The 20,633-nt window shown below is 41.1% G+C and overlaps 1 protein-coding gene across 3 annotated transcripts in view; it reads left to right on the top strand.

The window, feature by feature from the left end:
- Positions 1-13,832: 13,832 nt before the first annotated feature.
- The window catches only part of MTUS1 (microtubule associated scaffold protein 1), a 128,378-nt gene continuing 121,577 nt past the window's right edge, over positions 13,833-20,633 (top strand). The window contains exon 1 of one of the 3 annotated variants that reach the window (XM_065836353.2): positions 13,833-13,853. The gene's annotated coding sequence lies outside the window, so the exon portion shown is untranslated. Of the gene's footprint in view, positions 13,854-13,912; positions 14,097-14,233; positions 14,358-20,633 lie in introns of those variants that run through there. The other 2 variants (XM_065836351.2, XM_065836352.2) reach the window with 2 other exon arrangements.

The following is a 20,633-nucleotide window of genomic DNA, read 5'->3' as shown; positions in this document are numbered from 1 at the left end:
GACATTCCTATCATGTGCATTTAATGTTTCCTCATTAGCTCAAAAAGAATGAAAATACAGATTTTATACCTTCTTTTTCTTTTCTTCAGTAGTAGGTTCCCTTTGGCAGTTGTGAAGGAGGTAGAAAGAACAGAAAAAATATCCAGTGAGGTATTCTGTATCTAAATTTTCAAAAATGTTGATTTATTTCTGTCTTTTTTTTTTAATTGTTTATTAAGAGGTCAACTTCAGAAAGCAAAAAAATTGAGCTTTTCAAACCAGGTGGTACTTTGAAATTAATATAAGCATATGCTTGCTGTTCTCTCAGAGTAGATCTGAAAATTGGGAAATCAGAAAGGTTTCAAGCATTCAGCCAAAATCTGTATGCAATATATGTCCAGAGAAAGAAGACTTAGAATTTTCTATTAAAGTGCTCGTTTAAATATAATGTAAAACTTTACAGTAATAGTGTCTCTTTTATGCTTCATTAGTTTTTTGTTGAATACATAGTGTTTATCCAAAAATCATCTTTCCCAAATACCTGAAGGCCATCTTAACCTTTGTTTATTGCAGGATGAAATCCAGCAGGTCATTGTTACATCTTCAGTTAACTAAGACAGTTTCTCTTAATCCTACCCTAATGCTAAATAGGTTTCTTCAGAAACATAATGTTGATATCCAAACATTGATTAAACAACCCTGGGGCCAAGTTCATGTGTTAGTTTGCTTGCAGAAGAACCAAAATACGGCCTTCATAACAAAACAAAACAGAACAAAACAAAAAACTGTAGTTCACCTCTTTCTGCCCTTCCTTAGCAAATCATGAATAGCTTTGTATGTTTTTTTAACCATCTCCTATAGAATCTCAGCTTCCATCCTTTCTTTTCTCCCCTTATGACAGTCAGATCTTTAATCTTGCCCATTAGTCATAGTTGGTGTACCTGTGCATGCCTGGCTTGAGAAATCTGGGTGGCTCTGAGGTTCTGTAGGAGCTGAGCAAAGGCTCTGAGGAGCTAGACGGTGTCCTTAAGGCACCTAAAATGACAGTTTGGTCTCTGAATCTATTGTGACAATCAGTGTCCAACCTAGTTTATAAAACAGGTTGGATTGAATTATTGTAATGAATATATTGCCCAACACCGTGGGCAGAAAGAAAAGCAGATTACTCTTAAAAGTGTATGGTTTTCTCAAATGATTACCTCAGTTTCAGTGCATCCAATTTTATTGTCCTTGCAAAAGGTCACAAGTAATTTTCAATCCATAGTCTCCCATGTAATTGCAAAATTCTATTGCCATAGGAGCCACTGGGCTGGCACTTTCTGCAACATGATAGTTCATATTAAATTAGCTAAAGGCAGACAAGTCACATATGAACAGAAGAGCTTTTATGTTAGTGATATCCTGCACTAGATGGTGCTCTGTACATGTATTTTCTTAGGCAATACCACATTTGTAAACTAGTACAAACATTTCTCCTGATTAACTTAATTACTAAATGATAAAAAATAAGTAAAAAAAAAGTTTCAGCTGACTTTTGAAATCATACATGAGTTTCTGCGGTTACTTAAACCCTGTGAAAATTCACAGCATCTAATTATCTCGAGGTATGGCACATTTATGCAGTTAAATTGTGGTCTCTTTAATTTAAAAAGCCTCACATTACAAGAGTGGTTTGTATCTTCTGGTGATATGCAAACAGAAACAAAACTCTGTGAGTTCCCAGCGCTACATGGACTAGCATATCTGCACTGCTGTGTTCCTGCAATGGTTCCTCTGCTGTTCTTGTCTGACATGATCTCTTTCTATTTTTCACATCTCAACTACTATGAAATTCAAGGGAACTTCTACTGGAGTGAGGCTCATCTTTATATCATAACATAAAAAATAAAGCATTTGAACATTTCTCATGATCAAGAAGCTGAGATTTTATGAACGCTTGTGGCACCAGAAGGATGAAATCAGTGCTTGTGGTGTGGTGAATTCACTGCCGGGAGAGCAGGAAATCCACCTCCTGCCAAGATGCTATACACCCATCTGGGAAAAGCACCCTCCCTGAAATCAGTGGGTTGTTCATGTGGGACCCAGCAAATTTAAAATTCATTCTGCACATAAGCGCTAGAAAGTCTTGCAAGTCTCACTCTACAGGATAATATCTAAGTTTGAATTATTAACACTTGAAAGATGTTCTAACATTATATCTTGCAATGAAGGGGATTTTAATGATTGTGATCCCATGGAAGTGTTTTAAAGAATGCTGATTCAAATTGTTCCAGTCCTCTGTCACTGAATCTTCCACCTCTGTTATACAGCATGCTTCATTAAAGATCTCGGCACAGTTCTCATCTATTCCTCTTATCGACTCTTTCTAATAAGGGGCTTAACTGCTTCTGAGTTGGTTTCACTACCACCTCTGACTCAGTACATAAATAAAGGAAACAGAAAAATCACACCCATCTGGAAGAACACAAGTCACGCAACTTAAAATTTCTAAGCAAAAAGCTCTAGGGTATTGAAGGAAGGGCTTCTTTTTTCTGTTTACACAACTTGAAAAAAAGTCATTAACAACACAAAGTCATTAGTATTTGCAATCAATGATAACAACTTTAGATTGCACTTTATATGTCTCTAACTCCCCAAAATTAAACTAAATCACTTGAGCCTTTGAACCTGGTGTAAAAGTTTCATATATAAGATATTAACCAGACACGTTCCCAGCTATGTATTTCTTAACTTCTTTTTTTTCCTCTCCACAAAAGAATGAAGAAAAATAGTCTTGTACAAATCAACTCAGTCTTGTAAAGTTACACTGGGGATCAATTAGGCTTGTCATGTGCTCCTCACACAGATCATTTACTATCCTGAAGAAAACACAGCTTTAACAACAAAGCCTTTCTATTATTATACTTTCTTGTTAAAAAGGTATTGGCCATTTTCATTATATAACATTCTATCAAGAGTATAGCCCTGTAAGTCTGCATGTGCTCTGTAACTGATCATATACAAATGATCAACAACCTTCTCCTTTGTCACCAGAACAACAAAAATATCTGCACTTCTGTCCAGCTAGAGCTGGAAAGAGCTGGAAAGCAATGAAGAGTTTGCCCATGACATCTCAGACTTACTTATTGATGCATGTGATAACAAGCTATATATACATTCTCTATATAGGTCTCACAATATCTCTGTCATTTGTACACTAATTAACCCTCAGAATCAAAATTCAAGAGAAATTAAGACATCCTGCAGCTTTTCAAAGAACACCATCACAAAAGATGAGGAATGAGCATCAGGCTGTCCAACACAGGAAGAGTTCCTGACAAAACACTTGAGGTCTTCTAGTGCATCACAAAGCAATTGTACAGAAAATATGGATTCCTTAGAGAACAGCACCACCGTAACAACTTCAGCAGGTGAAACAGAATTTATATCGATAATTACCTTTGTTTCTTACTTGATGGGCAACTTCTTCATCTAAGACAGCTTTAAAACAATACTGAAGTCTATCATAAACTTTGCTCATATAAAGCTCTTACCAGAGAATACAAAAGACTACTTGATTCACAAAGACACTCACTGCATTATGGTTCTTTATAATATCAGTGAGGATACAGATATTTTTGAAGAATGCAGTGGAAGCTGACGTCTGGCACCTGCCTTGTCTTTGTTATTCACCTCCTTTATTTTACCTACAGTATCTCCTTTCAGTTGAACACTGCTGGAACCAAAAGTGTAAAATGAGACTCAAGAGAAGTCAGCTGCTAATAAAAGGTTCCACTGTCCTTTCTTGCTGACCCACTAATTTAAATGCAAGTGACTCGGATGTCATACCAGAGAAAGCCTTCATTGGGATGTATTTATGCTTACTCATTAAAAACAAAAAAGTTTCAGGAGACTGCTTCTTGGAAATGTTGGGACATAAATCTTCAGCTGCAAACATGTTTCTTTGATTATATGATAAAAATAAATATTTTAAGCAAAGCCTCTATTACTCTCTGAAAGAAACAAGTACTGCAGTACTGTTTATTTCACTGCCTGTTTTACCATCAAGGAGTCCAGTTGTAGTGGGAAGAGATTAAGTGACCAAAATTAAAATCCCTTCTCTGGGACATACAGGTTTTGAAAGACAGAAAAAATCTGGAACCCTTCTGACCCATGATCTCATTTTCTTAATATGAAGAAGAATATAAACCACATGTATTCATAAGAAGTGAAACCTAGAATTTGTGTAAGAGTGAGAACGAATGTTTTTCCCATCACCTTTGATTTTTTCTGTATAAAGTATCAAGTCGCTGAACTCTGATACTCTCCTCATGTATGAGAGAAATAACCATTTTACAGAGCTCTTTGAAACCTCCTCAGGAAACACGTAATTCAAGGACTATGTGTTAATCTATTACCTGCGTAGGCTACTAGTTCTGTCTGATCTGTGTCTATATTCAAGAACCTTCAGCTTTTTCACTTGGATAAAACCTTACTAGCAGCAGTTCTTAAACTATATAAACATAAGACGCAAGGTTAAGGCTTTTGTGCACTGTCTGCATACTGGTTTAAGGCAGCAGAACGGCTCCATTTCAGAAGCATTTTCCACGGTGATGAATTCATTCTGGGAGGGGCGCACTGCACGAGTGTGTGAGGGTATATTTAAAATGCCCAGAGTTCTCCCCAAAATATTATCTTTGCTAGCTTACATCCAAGCTGTGTATTTAAAGGAAATAAGTGCTGACTATAGCAGAAGGCTTCACTATCCTTAGCCCTTATTGTCTTCAGTTTCTAGACTGGCATGATTAATTAAGGAAGTCTGCAGCTTCACCTTCCACAGAGACAGCAGTGCTGAACAGCAGGAAGTAATTGGCTCTAGTTGACGCCACCATCCATTTTATCAATATTCACAGAAAGAGACAGGATCAGTAACTTTTAATAAAAGTGCTGCCTGCTGTAGCCATTTTAAGCACTCTGTGAGCTGCTCATCATAAATGGCAAATGAAATCCAGAAGTACAACTCAATGTGCATAGTACGGTATTTCAGTCAGTTTTCTGTGATACATAACAAAGTGGGGAAAAAAAGTCAGGCGTAAAGGGATTCCTTGGAGAATTCTAGTAATACATAGGGGCTAAGAAAATGCTATTTGTTACTACAGTTTGCATTTCAGACTGTGGAAAATTACAAAAACTGACAAATGCCCACTAATAGGAGGCTGAGCAAGAGATTGTGGTTAAGGAGGGCGCCATGTGGGACAGCAGGGATGAGTCCTCTTCTGCTTCAGCTCTGACTCAGAAGCTTGTCACAACAGAAAACATACATGTTTTCATAATCCCTTGTGCAAATAAACTGATGTCTTCAAAACATTCCAACCTTGCATCTTGGTGGCTTATCTACATGCTAGTCTTGAGTTCAGCTAAGACAAAGCAAGTAGCTAGCAATGAAGAAAGGAACATGTTAATTCCTGCTCCACTTTAACTTTTCCTCCTATCCAGGACTACTGGCTTATCAGAAAAAGGAACTGAAGTGAAAACAAAGAAAGAAGTAGATTGCTGAGGCAATGTTAATGAGTTTGTAACTTTATATGTTTGGCTTTTTCTTTTTTGTTACAGTTCATTATATTTCCAATGAATCCTTAAGACTGCACAATAGCCAAAATTAACACATCTAAAACATTAACTCAAAATTTATCTGGTTTATTAATAACTTCATTTATTTACAATGTCTTTACAGTATGAAATATCGAGACAAATCCTACTGCATCCTAGGAGAGGAGTGCTGTAGACAGACAATGCATGTGTGACCTTTCTCATTTACCTGCAATTTTCCAACAAAGTAATATTCTTATTCCAGAAACACCTGATGCAACAGTAATCTTGTCCAAATTGTAAAGTCGAGTGGCTTAAACCCTAGACAGAACTAAATTTTTTACATAAGGCCTGTCCAGCCATTAAAACTATGCCCAGAAAAAGAGTCTTCCAGGGTGTTGCATTTAAGTTGTGGGGTTTTTTTCCTTAGCAAAGTTACTTTGGTCAGTTAGAATGAGTATTGGGGGGAGCAAAAATAGCACATCAGACTTGTTCTAAGCAAACTAAGGATTGGGTCAGACATGACTTCATGTAAGACCTCTAAGTGATCTATGCTACAATGGACTAAAACACATTAAGTGCAAATTTAAAAAAATATAATTTTTTCCCCGTTGGATTATTTTCACTCTAAATTCCATATGTGTTTTCTCATCTTCTTCCCTTTGGCTTGTGTTACCACCCAGGAGGGAAGAAGTCCTGAATCTACATTCATTTTCTTGCTCCCATTGGATGCATATCATTTCTTAAAAATCACATGCAGAAAAGGCTTGTTTTGTGTTTTCTTGTTTTCCCTGACTCTCCTATTGTCCATTCAGTAACCTTTCATGCATACAGAACAGCGTTCACTTTCAATCACCAAATCGAAAGCACATGCTGTCCCTTCATTAGTGTTGGAATTCATCTGTCCATTTTAGCAATGATGAGGAAAGAGAAAAGGAAAGGGCTTCATTTTCCAGCTGTCTGACTTTTCACCTTTAGCAGTTCCCTTTTGAGCAATCAGTGCTAAATCCTGCCATGGGCTGCTGCAATGCAGCCTCCTCACAACATTGCTTTGTTCCATTCTGTTTCAGTGAGACTCAGATGGGGACACCTTGCCACACAGAACCAACTTTGAGGTTTTTCCTCTCTGTTTTGTTGGTGCAGGTTTCTGTTTAGTACCCACTACCTTTATCACACAGAATTGCTCCCATTTTTCTGTTCTTTCATACACCATACCTATTTCTAAATAGTAAGAATACTGGCATAACTTGCAGCATTAGGGTACTGTGTTTCTAATGCAATACACACTCCCAAACATAGAGATCTGAAACTCATAGAAGCCTACAGAAAGACCAGGAAAAATCCCATTAGTGGTGGCACAGGGTTTAAGCAAACAGCAGCATGGTACACTACATTACATTGTCTTGTGAGCTCAGAAGCACCATCAAGTTAGCACCTATTAACAACTTAACTACACATCAGCTGGTCTGAAGGAATTGTCAGCATGTATTACTTTGCATTTGCTATAGACAAACCATGTCCAAGTTGGCTTTGCCTTCTCTCCTGTCAGAACAAGTCACATCATTGCATATTTGCTGCTGACTAACAGCCTATTCATCCCCATGTCCACGTTTACTACTGTGCAAAGGATACTTGCTAAACCCTGCTGTTTCTCACATCCAGGCCTCACATTGGGGAGGTGCAATAGTAATATGATTTTGTGTTCCTTAATCATAGAAAAATGACGGAAGGAAATAATATTCAGCACCATGTAAACAGTTGACCTGCTACAGATAAGAATGGAACTGGTTTTACTTCATCAAAATATTATTTCTTCAAAACATTAAGTCTACAGTGATCTAGTGATGAAACTACTGAAAAGTAGGAAAGGAAACTGAGTGTGTAACCTTTTTCTCTATTAGACGGGTGTCAGACTCATTTTCGCTGGGGGCCACATCAGCCTCCCATTTATACTACTCCTGCATTTATACAGTCCTAAAATTACATGTGGCCCTTTGAAGGCAACTGCAAGGTTGATGTGGCCCCCAGCGAAAATGAGTTTGACACCCCTGCTCTATTAGTTTCCCTTTAATACATCTTAGTGCCAATAATTCTTCTGCAGGCCCCTGTCAGCCACTGTTCATATAGCTGATGGTGAGTGTATCTTGGAGCTGCTGCTGAGGCATAGCCCTTAAAGGCTCAGGAGCACTTGTTTCCTGGGAAGAAACACTTTCAAATAGGTCTGTGAAGGTGTTTTATTGGAATTTTATCTTCACCTTCATTTCTTTCCCACAGATGGTTCCTTGAACAGAAAGATCCTAAGACTTTTAGAAGAAAAGCTATTTTCCTTTAAAGAAAAAAAAAAAAAGGCAAAAAAAAAAAAGTGCAAAGAAACCATCAGTAATAGAAAAAAGTAAGAATGTGTTGTGCTGGCTGCTTTTCACCCTGCATTCAAGACTGGAAGACTCCATTCCCTGTTTACTGTCTCTAACAGCCAGATTATCTCCCACTCCTTCTCCAGCTTTCTGACTCATCTGCCAGTGTCTTGTATGGAGATCTCCTCCAATGTCTACTCTGATGTGCTATGGGGTGCCACAGAAATTTGTTGTCAACCATTGTCCCTTTATCACATCAACTAGTCCCACCTGCAGAGAGATCCAGCCAGCATCTCTAGGCACTTTTTTCACAAGTCTCTTCCTCCCCCTCCTCTGATCAAGACATTCATCAAATTGGTTCCCTTGTGGTTATTTAAACATCAGCTCCAGTTCAGCATGGCTGAAAACCAGGATTCTAAATTTTCTTTCTGCTCGGCCATTTCTTGACATCTACAAGGAATAGCACTGATTGGAAATCTTCACATTGTTGCAATATATGCACCTCTCAAACATCTTCTTCACATGATCTGTGAGTGAGCCTTTCCTATCAGCCATCCTCCCAGCCAGTGTACTTTGTCCAAGGTTTAGCCATCTCTCTTGCTGTAATATCCCTTCCGTAGTGCCTTGGCAAAGGCAATTAAATTCTCAGTTGTACTCACATGGATTGAAAATAATGTTTTAAAGATGTCTACTGAGTTGTCATGTTCACTATAAAATCTCTTTTTTTTTTCCTCTCAGAATAGACAAATAACCATATTTGGTATTTTTGCATAAATCCACTTATGTGAAGGTATATTTGCTTAGGAAACCACATATGTGAAAAATACCAAGGGGTAATAACTGTAGCTGCAGAACAGCAAAGTTGTCATTCTGCATATGGCTACGTAAGCTCATTGAAATGATACTAAAGAAGTAAATGGGGAAAATTAGGCAATTTTTTTTCTAACTAGGAAAAATAGAAAAGTAATTAGTCTAGAAGAATAATATACATATTCTCAATCACTAATATTGGGAAGGAAATATCTAGATTTCTCAAAATATTAACAAAATGGTTAAAGTGATATCTTAACTTCATAGAAGATTAAACTTAATGTTTTCCTTATTACTTTATTTGCCATAGGAAAATGTTTCAAAAAAATTATTGAGCAGTTGTTCTTATGAATTGTGCTAGAAACCATGAGCCAATTCCTTAATGTACATTTAATAATAATGGAGGAATAAATAATTAAGAACAGATACAATGTAGGGGGTTTATCTAACAGATAATGGCCCACGATAGGAAGAGTTTTATTACCTTAGGGAATCAAGTGAACTACAATTAGTGTAACAGTTAAAGCATTAAGAGTATTTTCTAGCTCTCCACTAGTGCTCCTTATAAGGAGGATTAATTTAGCCCAGAGATCTCTGATCTGTCCACCAATATTTTTTGTGGGGATACGCAGTCTGACTAATTATCTTCTGAACTGTGGAGGAGAAGTACCAGGATTTTATTTGTAGTCATGACAGGTAAAATCACTAGTAAAATTACACGATCGAGCCCAAATTACCATCCAAAGACATTTTCAACATTTTCAGCAAGGCTACTCCTAATGATGTTCTCTACCATAAATCATCAGTATGTTGTCAACGCAGGAAATATACAATTTTATTCAAATAGGCCTTGGGCAGAAAATAAGTCATATGAATGTGAAGTGTGTGGTAACAAAAATCAAAGAATATTCATTAGTAATTGAGCCTCAGAAGATAATGAAGACTTTCAACTGTAGCGCTATACTTTTCTTCAACCAAAATTGGCACTGGCCTCCAGAAAGGTTTGCTTTATCTTACGCAGTACGTTAAATGTAGACTGTGTAAGCAAAGGGGAACAGTACTTACCATTTGCCAAAGAAATTAAATGCAGTTATTGACATTCATTACATGTCTCCACTGGTCCCCTCTCCACCTCAAATTAAAAAAAAAAAAAAATCACAACAGAGTACATTAACCTCCAGCCTGCTGGAGTGTTACCTGACAGAAGTCAGCCTCCCTATACTGAGAATTACGTGTGTACACTCTGCTGTGTAACATGAAAAAATCCGCAACATAGTATTTTCCCAAATACAACCAAGACTTAGCACAGTCTATAAATCCACCACAGACCAAGCTGTTGCAATGTTAAGAGCTACAACCCCCACGTTCTGGCACTAGTTTTCTAGCCAGGAGCTCCCAGCTCTGGGCCAGGTGCTCCCACTCCCCACAACACCAGGAGTGTTGGTACCTTGGACCAGAATCTCTAACAGTCAGCATAAGAAGCACCTGCGTTGCCAGTTACTGACACTACAACTACAACCTTCTTTGCATCTAAAACATTTAATGCTTGAGTTATGCTGGAGTAGGGTCTGCACTCTAGACTTCAGCATTTTTCAAAAGCGTGACAGGAGGAAGAAGAGGTCCTCTCAGCAGCTAAAAAGGTGGATCTTAAGGACAACACTAAATCCCTGTCTGGCACTTCCAAGGAAATCCCCTTCATCACCAGGCCAGAGGCTAGCTGGGAGGAATGCCTCTCATTGTGCATGCCGAAAGGCTGTTATTCTGAACAACCTAATCCACATTCATTGGGCCAGGGAAGCAAGGCATCACTTTGCAGTGCAACAATTGAGGTTCCTAGCTGGGAGCGGGGAAATTTGAATTTCAATCCCTGTTACAAGTCTGCTTTTCTAGCTGATTAACATATAATATTAAAGTACACAAGCAACCATAAGAGTCAGGATCTGAAACCGAGTGAGTTCCCTAATAACCTATTCAAAACCATCCATTACCCTGGATACCAACAGGACACAGATTTGGCCATCCTGTGCTGCTGCATTTTTACTGTTATTGATACTCACATTACCTGGTACCATTTCAAATTATTTATACCTGCTGCAATCACATCTATTATTAAAGGCAGACATACACCCATCTTGGGGTAGTTTTTCTTTCCAGTCCCTTCAGCAGCATTCATGGAGCCTACTCCTGACTATTGACAAGAAGTAAAGAAAGATATAAAACACTATCTGTTACTCCATTTCTTCTCTTTCCCACCTATTGTGATAGTCACCCCTTGCTTTGGTCTCTCCAATTATTTCCCATGCTTTATTCTTCTTTGTGGTCTTGGTGACCTTCCCTCTCGTCATCCTTTGTCTTCTAATATCTTCCTCATGTAAGTTTTTTTTCTTTTCTTCCCTCTTCTTTATCTTTTCCTTCCCTCCTTTTTCAACATTCATTGACCTGATACTGCAGTCTTCCTCATATGAGTTCATGAAACTCAAAATGCATGGACCAGAAGAGCTGAGGAGGGGAAAAAAAAAAGGCAGAAAAGCAAAAGTCGTTTAATGACTACTTAGCAAGAGAAGAAAGGGCTGTCACGAGGTTTTGATCAGAACAACTGTTCTCCAACAGCTTTTGATTAGAATGCCAGTAAAGGGACTTCCAAGAACAAACGATGCAAAAAATGGAAATTTATACAGACCTCAGTGTCCTCTCTAGTTCCTTCTTCTTCCTTGCACTGAGAGTCTCTGGCTACTTTGAAATCCTCTTTGATAAGATTTGACAAAATTTTCCACCATGTTGTGATTTCAACTATCACCATCAACATGAATACCAGCTTCCCAGGTGGGAAGATTTTAAAGGAACACCAGTGCAACTGTTCCTGAATTTGCTTGTTATTACCTCATTTTAAAATAATCCAAGTCTCTATTTTTTAAATTTATTTTTTCCATTGATTACGGCTATATGAAAGGCCTAGACAAACAAAACCAAGAAAAATGAAACAGCCATCAGAGTGGAGTGGTTGCAGTGAACGCTGAATGAACTGTGATCTTTGGTGGGATAAAGATCAACATGACAAGCTTTCAGCTGTAGCGATCAGTCGATACTTTCCAGACCATCCCCACAGTGACAAAGACAGAGGCATTTTTAAGTTGTAATTGAGATTAGCCTTGATATATACAGTTGGAGCCATGCCTGTGAACTTTGCTAAAAGGCTGGCTATGTAAACCATCTATCACTCAGTTCCACATGAGCAGTAATCCAATGACACCACAAAAATCTCACTATATCCCTTGCTCCACACGTCCAGCCACAGCGGAGGGCTCCTGCCAGGGTGCTTCAGCTGTGCTACTGAAGGGTTTGCCTCTCAAGGCAAGTCCCTCACTAAAGATTGGCATTATTCCCTCTCGAGGTGGCCAATCCTTGTACAATGCCCAGTCTTGTAGCCCAAAAGCGCTCTTGCTCTAATCCAGCTCACTAGATTTGCAATCATGTGCTAACCGAAAGCCCATGCATAATACTACTGACTCCAGCATGCTTGGGATGAAGCCCATAAAGATGGGCAAGATTGCTTTTCATGGATGGGAATAAAATATTTTGTTTGTTACTACTAAGCTAACCACAATAGAAATAAATAGTGCTCTTTCATGTGGTGATGAAACAAAGCAATCATGCTGTATTCCTTTTTTAATTATTAGGTTGAGAGATTCAGTGTCTTCCTGGGATGTTTAACTCTGAATCATATTCATCACATATATAAATAGCCAACAACTGTATATAGTACCGGAGGGTGGAGGGGAAGGTCAGGGAATTAGCCTGATGTCAAGAAAGTATTTCCTATGGAGTCACCCAATCTGTCCTGGATACAAACTCCCCCATGGGCACACCGTGAGCCTGAGGGCTGCTGTGCCCTCATGCACCAGACACACCAGGTAAGCATCTCCAGCCTTGCTGGCATGTGAAAGCTTCTCCTCCTTCCAAGTTACCTAGGCAAAGCTTACTTTTTGGGGCTTTGTAAAGATGGGAAAAAAGATTTGCCCTTTCTGCCTCATGTTATGGGCAGCACCACCAGCTAAACGCACCGCTTCAGTGCCAAATCCCGAGCAGTTACTCTGTGGGGTCAGGGAGACTGGCATGGAAGGTACCTGCTGACACCCCGAGCGGATGGATCCCAGAGTGAAGCATTGGCCCTACTGCCACTCGAACCCAGGATGTCAAGCACAAAGAAGCGACAGCAATATTGCAGACGAGCTGCTAAAAGGTAGAGGTGAAGTTGTGGCCCATCACTACTGAACTCAGACACTTGCTATGTGGTTTGCATTTGTAAACTGTTTTGCATAAATGCAAAGATTACTGCAAGCCCAGCATTGTGCTTAGGCCATAAGGAAAACTGAGCCAGAACCTCCTGGGATGTCTTGATGTTGTACCCTGGATCTTGCCTCAGTGTTGCTGTGTGCCATCACGCTAACCGCAGACCCATGACAGCTCTCGGCTGACTCGCAGGAACAATCTGCGTTTTCCCCACTCCCTCGTTCGGGACGGCAGCCCTGGGCATGACGAGGCCAGCCAGCCACCTCCCGCGGAGCCCCGGGCCGGGAGGCAGCGCGGCGCAGCTCGGGCCGTGCCGGGGGAATGCGGCCCGTCCTGACCTGCCGCTCCCCGAGGCGGGTGATTTTACTCCCGGCCGGGCCGCGGGGCGGGAAGGCAGCGGCCCGGCCCTGCAGCAACGGCACATCTGCCGACTGCTCACCCCACGCGCTCCCTGCGAACCCGCACGCGGTTTAAACACTGAAATCCGGGAGGGTTTTGTCGTCGTCGGTTGTGACTTTGAACTAGCGCACCTTGCCTGGTCGGGGCAAGGTCGCCGGCTGCCCGTGACCACCTGCCCCGGCCCGGCCCGGCCCCGGCTCCGGCCCCCGTTCCGCCCGGAAAGGCGCTGGCACCGCCGAGAAGCCCCAGGAGGGGCGACAGCCTCCCCGTCCGCTGCGGAGAGATCCTTCTCCTCACTCCTGCGCGGTATTTTTAGTCGCTGACCCAGTTCCCCCGCTCAGCTACCTGCGCCTCCCTCGCCGCCCGCCGCAGCGCGGCCGGCCCACCCGCACCGGGCGGCAGCCCCCGCGCCCCCGCTGACAAAAGCACCGCCCAAAGGCGGCCCGGCGCCAGGTGAGAGGAGTGGAGCGGAGCGCGGGACTCGCTGTGCGGCAGGTGCTGCCGGAGGTCGGCTGCGAGGCCGCCCTGGGGACGATCCGGCCCGGGCAGGGGCGGGGAGGCGGCGGAGGAGTGCAGCCGCGCACGCGACGCTGCCGGGGCCTCCGCGGGGGCGAAGGGGCCGCGGTGCCGTCGGTCCGGAACAGCTTTGTCCTGTGTAACCCAGCTACAAGTGAGGGGTGGTGTATAAGCGCCGGCGTAAGTACCGACTCGTTGTTTTAGCAAAGTTCTAGTTGTAACCCCCTCCGGTACCTCAGCCCGGGCTTGCGGGGGCGGCCGGATAACGGGGCGCGGGAGCAGAGCGGGGCGGGATCCGCTCGGGCGCCGAGGTTTGTTGCCGGGGAAGTGGGTCAGTGCCGCGGCCCGGGGGGCGGCCGGCGCTCTCTGCTGCTCGGACTTTCCCATCTCTTTTCATCTTGGCGATTAACCGCCCGCCGGGCTTCTGGCCGCGCCGCGGAGGTGGGTCTGCGGGACGGGGTCTGTGGGACGGAGCCCCTGCTGGGAGTGCAGGTGCGCCTGCAGCGGGAGCCGCGCTGAGGGGCCCTCGCTTGGGCTGAGGAGGGTTTGTATTTTGTGTGGGGGTTTTTTTTGTGTGTTTTTGTTTGTTTGTTTGTTTTTTAAGATACAGAAGTTGTACATGACTGGTGTTGCTTTTTAGCTAGTTGAATGCTGACATCGTGTCTGAAATGTTTCAAGCCTGATGGAGCTTGCGCCTCTGCACCCAGGCTCTTTAGTCCTGCAGTGAGGGCACTGCCACTCTTGAGATTTTAAAATAATATCTTTAATGCTTGCTCCTCCACTTGCTGCTATTTATACCATGCAAGGTTGGCAAGGAGAGCCTGTGTTTGAAAAGGACATTGAGCTTAAACTTGATACCATTGTTCCAAGGCCAAGGCGAGAGTGCAGATATTTAAAATAAAACAAAAAAAGCCCCAGCAAACACCCTCCCACAAAACAACCCAAGCCTCGTTCCCCCATCTACCCTCCCTGCTTTTTTTTCTGGTATGTGATCAAAGCAGAGAACTGGGCATCTCCTCGTTAGGAATATCTAGGGTTTTTTTGCTTCAAACACAGCTCTGCCAGTTTGCCACCAGGACTAAGGCTGTGCAGAGGGGGTGTTGTTTGTTTTATGTCTATGATGTGGTGAACCATACAGCTGATTAAACCCCACACCAGGGGCTTGTCTAAAAGATGAAGTCTCACACTGTGGCAGATACATGACTTCCACTTAGGCAGGTAAAATCGATCATGATTGCTTGTTGCCTATGGATTCTAAGGTTGGTATCTGTCTAAAAGTAGCTATAATGTAAAATATTGTTAATACCAAGTCTAACAAATCAGGTGATACTTTACTGAATAGGTATTCATGGTTAATGATTCTTTTTCTTCTTTTTCTAAACTCAATGTGCAGTAATACACCTCTCTCTAAATTGAGGAGAAGTAAGCTTTTCATATAATGAAACATTTTGGGAGGTAGCAGAAAAGTTTTAACCTGCTTGGTTTATATCACTGCAATTTTTCGAGGTGGATGGTGGTGACCAATATGATGGAATTCACTGTCTGGATTACTAAGTAAGATGAGTCTTAACTGTTGTTTATTCCTCGTGAGGTGCATCATGCTCTTGTGGAACTACAGCGATGCACTGTAGCAGCTGGCTCGTGTGACCAACCACTGGGGCTAACTTATTTCTCCTAGTGCTAATTATCGTGGGTGAGCAATAGGTTGCTTTCTGAGCTCCTTTTTTGTAGAACTTATTGTACCTGTGGCAACAAGGCTGTATTTAAAATTCATACGGTCACTTTTAAACTTTTGCGGAGTTCCGATTTCTGGCTCAGGTCAGGCTGTCTCAAAAGTGTGATTAAGGTGGTCATAATAATCTGATAACTCTGATGCTACAACTTTACCTAGCAGCATTTTCCGATCCAGGGTAAAGTTGTTTGTGTGTGTAAAGATTCCAAAATATTTGGACAAATGCTAAACTTCTAGTAGCTAGCACCATAAAATTTGTTTCATGGTATTTTTTTACCAGTTTAGATTCAGTAAATAGCAAGCCTCACTGGTGGATGCGTAACTTCCTACCTCTCACATATTTTACTTGGTCATGTCTCAGGTATTTATTTCAGCTGTAAGACTAAGTCTGCAAAAATGCAGTGCAAAGGCCTTGACAAAGTCAAGAATTGTTAGAGTAATAACACTCTAAATGCATTTGTGGCTCCCATTTCTGGCTGCTGTACAGTTTGTTTTAAGCAAACATACAAATGAGAATGAGAACAACCTTATTCTTTTTGAGGGAGTACTTGCACTGTGGAGTTTGTTCCTTTTCTGAATTCATGTATGAAGATGTTTTTAGGCTCAGCAGTTGCTCTGATAGAGCCGTGGGAAGATTGTTTTCTGCTTTCCTACTCTCTCTGTTGTCACTGGAATTATTTCACATTGGCTATGCACAGGTAGACTTTATTACTTAAAAGAAAGTCTGTGCTATTTGATAATTTTCTTTGTTGTCTAAGTGACAAAAGAATATTAATTATAAGCCTTACATAAGTGGGATTTTTCCAGTACCAAAAAGATATGTTAGGACTTAAATTTCCACTGAACAGTATGATTTTCCTTTTTTTCCCATTCCTGGCGCCCATATTAACTCCATTTTTATTTCCTTGAATTTTCCTTCCCTTGGGTGAATTGCATTAATCCTTAATGATTCTGGCAGTTTTCCACTTAAGTTACTTACCTCAAACTGCTTCAGCTAGTTTTCTGTTTAGTTTTTGCGTCAGGAAGAACCAAAGCTGCTGTTAGTAGATGGTATGATGCAATCTGTGCATCGCCAGCTTGTACCAACTCTTTAGTCTCTGTTGTTCTTCCTTAGCTGGTTACCCTAGGTTTGCCATCTTTGAGTATTTTGAGATTTCACAACTATTTTTCTTATTGCAATCTTAAAAATCTTAAATACCTTATTAAAAGATGGACAATAGCTCATTTTTACATGTAACTTAAATGTGGATACATGTTATCATGCAGTAGCGTGTACAGGACAGAGTTCTTGGGAATTCTGCAGGGAAAGGAAACTAGTGCACGCAAAGCATTGAGATTTGAGATGTTGTAACCCACATTGGGTTTTGATGAACTGTTTTTTTTTTTTTTTTTCACTGATCTCCTGGCAATGTGTGGGGTCTCTATAGTGTGTCCTGGACTTGGTAGTTTAGTTTGGTGTCACCAGCTGATACCTGTGGTGTTCCTTTTTCTTCTGTGAGATCAGCTGTAAGCCTATGCAACTGGCCAAAACAGAAATGCATTTAGTCATTGGGCTCCTGAACAAGTGTGTACACTTGAATGAGTGTATTTGGTGCTAGGGGTATTACAGGCTTGTGTTTTGCCTCTGTTCATCTCCTTTTGGAATTGTAGCTCAGGATACTGGAGAGAGATGCTGACTGGATGTGTCTCTAGTGTTGAACTGCAGCAGACTGAAAAATCTTGTCTGAAGAATTTAGAAAATAGGAGGATTTTGCTGCACCATTATTACAGGAGGATTTGGGAACCAAGGATGTGTTTACTAATGGGCAGTCTGATAGAGTTGTGGTAAAGAGTATGGGCTGGTAAATAAACATCTGTGAAACAAGAAATGCGATGAACTCATCCACCAGCTACAGTTTGTGTGCCCATTATCACAATAAACATGATGTACCTTTTTATTTTACTTAATGTTTTACCTGTATGCTCCTAGTGGGTCAAAAGCGATTACCCTTATTTGAGAAAGTTAAAGGTAAGATATTGTAGTATTTCAAAACCGTTACGTGGGACCACTTTTAAACTGGAAGAATAGATGGAAGATACTGCTGACACTGGCTTATGCATAGCACACATCCTCTTAATGTCCAGTCTACAAGAGTCATCAATTCTTGGACAGAGTTTGAGTTGCTTGCTCTTAATAGTCAATTCACGTTTTAGTGGTAGTGAAAAGTTTCCTTTACTGTCATTACTAGAGATACTTGAAATACCAGTGATGTGACTTTTAAAGGGAAGCCAAGAAGTGATTGCGGAATACCTCCTCCAAATTTGCATTTTTCTTTAAAAAAATGTTTTAATTTACAGAGTTACAAATTGGCTGGGGGGATACCTTTGGAGGTTGCCTTTTCCTGTCTCCAGATCAAAGTAGGACTACTGCCCATGCTAGATCAGGTCAGCCATGGCAGGGTCTGCCTGAGCCTTGAAAAATCTCTGTGAAAGGAGGCTCTGTAACCTGTTTTGGATATTCTTGCAAGTAACTTTGTTCAAGGAAAGATTTGAAATGAAATGACTGATGAACCTTTACAAGATTATAGGCAAGGGATGTTATAGAAGTCATTTAGCAATTGTACCCAGTTTGGGTTTTGGTACTGCACTCTGTCAGATGAAATGCAGAGACCTTGAAGGAAATTGCTCTAAAGTGAGGTGTTGGTGCCCCTTGACTCTAAAATTACGCTGATCAGATTATTCATACTATTGCTGTACACGGCCCTGGCTCTTTGTTGGAGCTCCAAGTGGCACGAGGATCGTAGTTCTGCCTGCGGGTGCTGTGCACTTCTCTGAATGCTGGCTCCTGTTGTGAGAAATTCTCATATGTTCCCTTAGAGATTAGTTGCCTCCCCTTTGACCTGCCTGTCCTTTCATCCAGTTGAAGCTGTGATGTGTCTGATGTCCCTAGAGTTGCTTTTAGTTTGTGGGGGGAGGAATCTCCCAAATTTTCTGGAAGAAATTAGCAGGAAACTGGATGTTTTTTAGTGGCATATGGGGAAACGATGAGAAATTGGAAGACTGCTTTGTGGATATAATATCAATAGCTTGATAAATTATCCTGCAGAAAAGTGTCATATATACAATATGTAGACTTGGAAGTCTGTCTGTGCAAGCTTTATCTAAAGTTTCTGGAGTTCTACTAACCTGTGCTAGGTGGTGGTCAGTACAGCCTGCTGTCTGTGTGGCAAAAGCTGCATGCACAGCTGGTTGTTACTTCTAAACTGCCTGTCCAGTTTTAGGAAAGTATAAAGGATTAATTGGAAATTGTCAAAATTGGATATGCTTCTCACTTTTTTTTTCTTCTCTTGCTTCTTTTGTTAATTTTGATGTCTTGAATTCTGTGATATTTAGCGTCACCTCTGTAGCTGCTGGTAGTTTTCTCATGTCTGTCTTGGCCTTTGCATTGCTTAATTAAAAAGCCTCTGGCAAACTCATTAATCGTGAATATTTGGAAGTAACTGTGGTTGATATTCCTTTTGGGAGATGTTGATCCCTAAACAAAACCAACATGCAGCATGCATCCCAATGTTAAGATTATTTATAGTAATATTAAAACATTAATTAATTATCTAAATTATGAATCAACATAGAACTTTCTTTAACAACACCAGGACACTTTTCTGTTCTTAAATTTCTGTGTTGTTGGGGTTTTTTTGTGAAAAATTGAAGAATAACTTGAAATTTGGTTTGAAAGACTTAACGCTCTGCCACAGGCAGTGCTGTTTGGAGTATCATGTCATCTGCAATGATGTCACTTGGAGACTTAACTCTTCTTTTGATGGAGTTTTACCTGTCACAAAGCATGAATTTTCCTGACATCTTCATTATTAGGCTTTGTTTAAATGCTTGATGAGTCTTCTACTGATTTGCTCTGGTTCTGTTCATACTTGAGTAGTGTTCTTTCAGGTTAGGAAACCCAAAAGTCATGCTTTTCTGAAAACACAGCTTCTAGTGGGTCCTTTCTGATCACTTAAATCGGTTTATAATTTTCCCAGAAACTGTAGTAATTAAATGCGACCAAAAATAAAGTGTTCCATCTTGATTTATTGGCCCAGATCCATCTAACAGGTAACTTGTGTTGGTAGAGGAGCTGGCAATTTAACACGCTAAAGCTCAAATAAAACAAAAACGCACTAGCATGGAAGAACAGCTAATTCTTACAGCAAAGTGTATGCAGTATTAGGGTTTCCACTTTGTGGAATGTAAAAACAAACTTTTGTTTATGATCTTCTATCTTCATTCCTGGGAGTTTGCATTGCACACAGCATTGGACTGAAATAGCTTGGTCAGCTGGTCTAAGAAATTAGCATGGAAATTATCCTTTCATAGTGGTATTCAGCACAGAGATCTAATCTGGCCCATTAGAAATTTCTTTGCGGAGACACAGTGTTTGGTGTGCTTGACAAAGCCTCCCCTGTTGTCTCTAATGCCGTGTGCAGTTCTCTGTGTAATGCTCAGTGCAATTTGCTACAGGTGTTCCTGTCCTGTTGTGGGTTGGGTTTTTTTTTTTGTGTAGCTATGTTGGTTGAAACTAGATGGTGCTTTGTCCACCTTTGAATGTTGACTTTGTGAGTCCCTCCAAGAGGCTTGGCAGCTTTTGGTTTTGCAAATGTGCTGGTCTTCGAATCATTACTGTATGGCTCTTTTTGGCTCCCCCTTCTCGCAGTAATTGCTTTGGGGAAAAGAAAAAGAGGAAAAGGAAAGCTTGTATTTAACAGCTCCTTTCTACCTTTTGGACATGGGTCATTCCATCCTGTATGTGATTATTTCTGACTCATTGCTGAAGCTCTTGATGGTCCTATGGCTTTGCTGTTGATGCTGACAGTCTAAGCATATGAAGAGTTTCCCATTGATGCTGTCTCCACTGAATCTATCTCAGCAGTGTCGCATGACAGTGAAAACCTCGCCTATGGTTCTGCTTGTTTGTGTCTGTTTGATGCAGGCCACATCTGGATGTACTGTCT

Source organism: Patagioenas fasciata, chromosome 4 (genome assembly GCF_037038585.1).
Source record: "Patagioenas fasciata isolate bPatFas1 chromosome 4, bPatFas1.hap1, whole genome shotgun sequence".
NCBI classification, from domain to species: Eukaryota; Metazoa; Chordata; class Aves; order Columbiformes; family Columbidae; genus Patagioenas; species Patagioenas fasciata.
The sequence above is the reverse complement of the archived record's forward strand: the minus strand, read 5'-3'. Positions and strand labels throughout refer to the sequence as shown.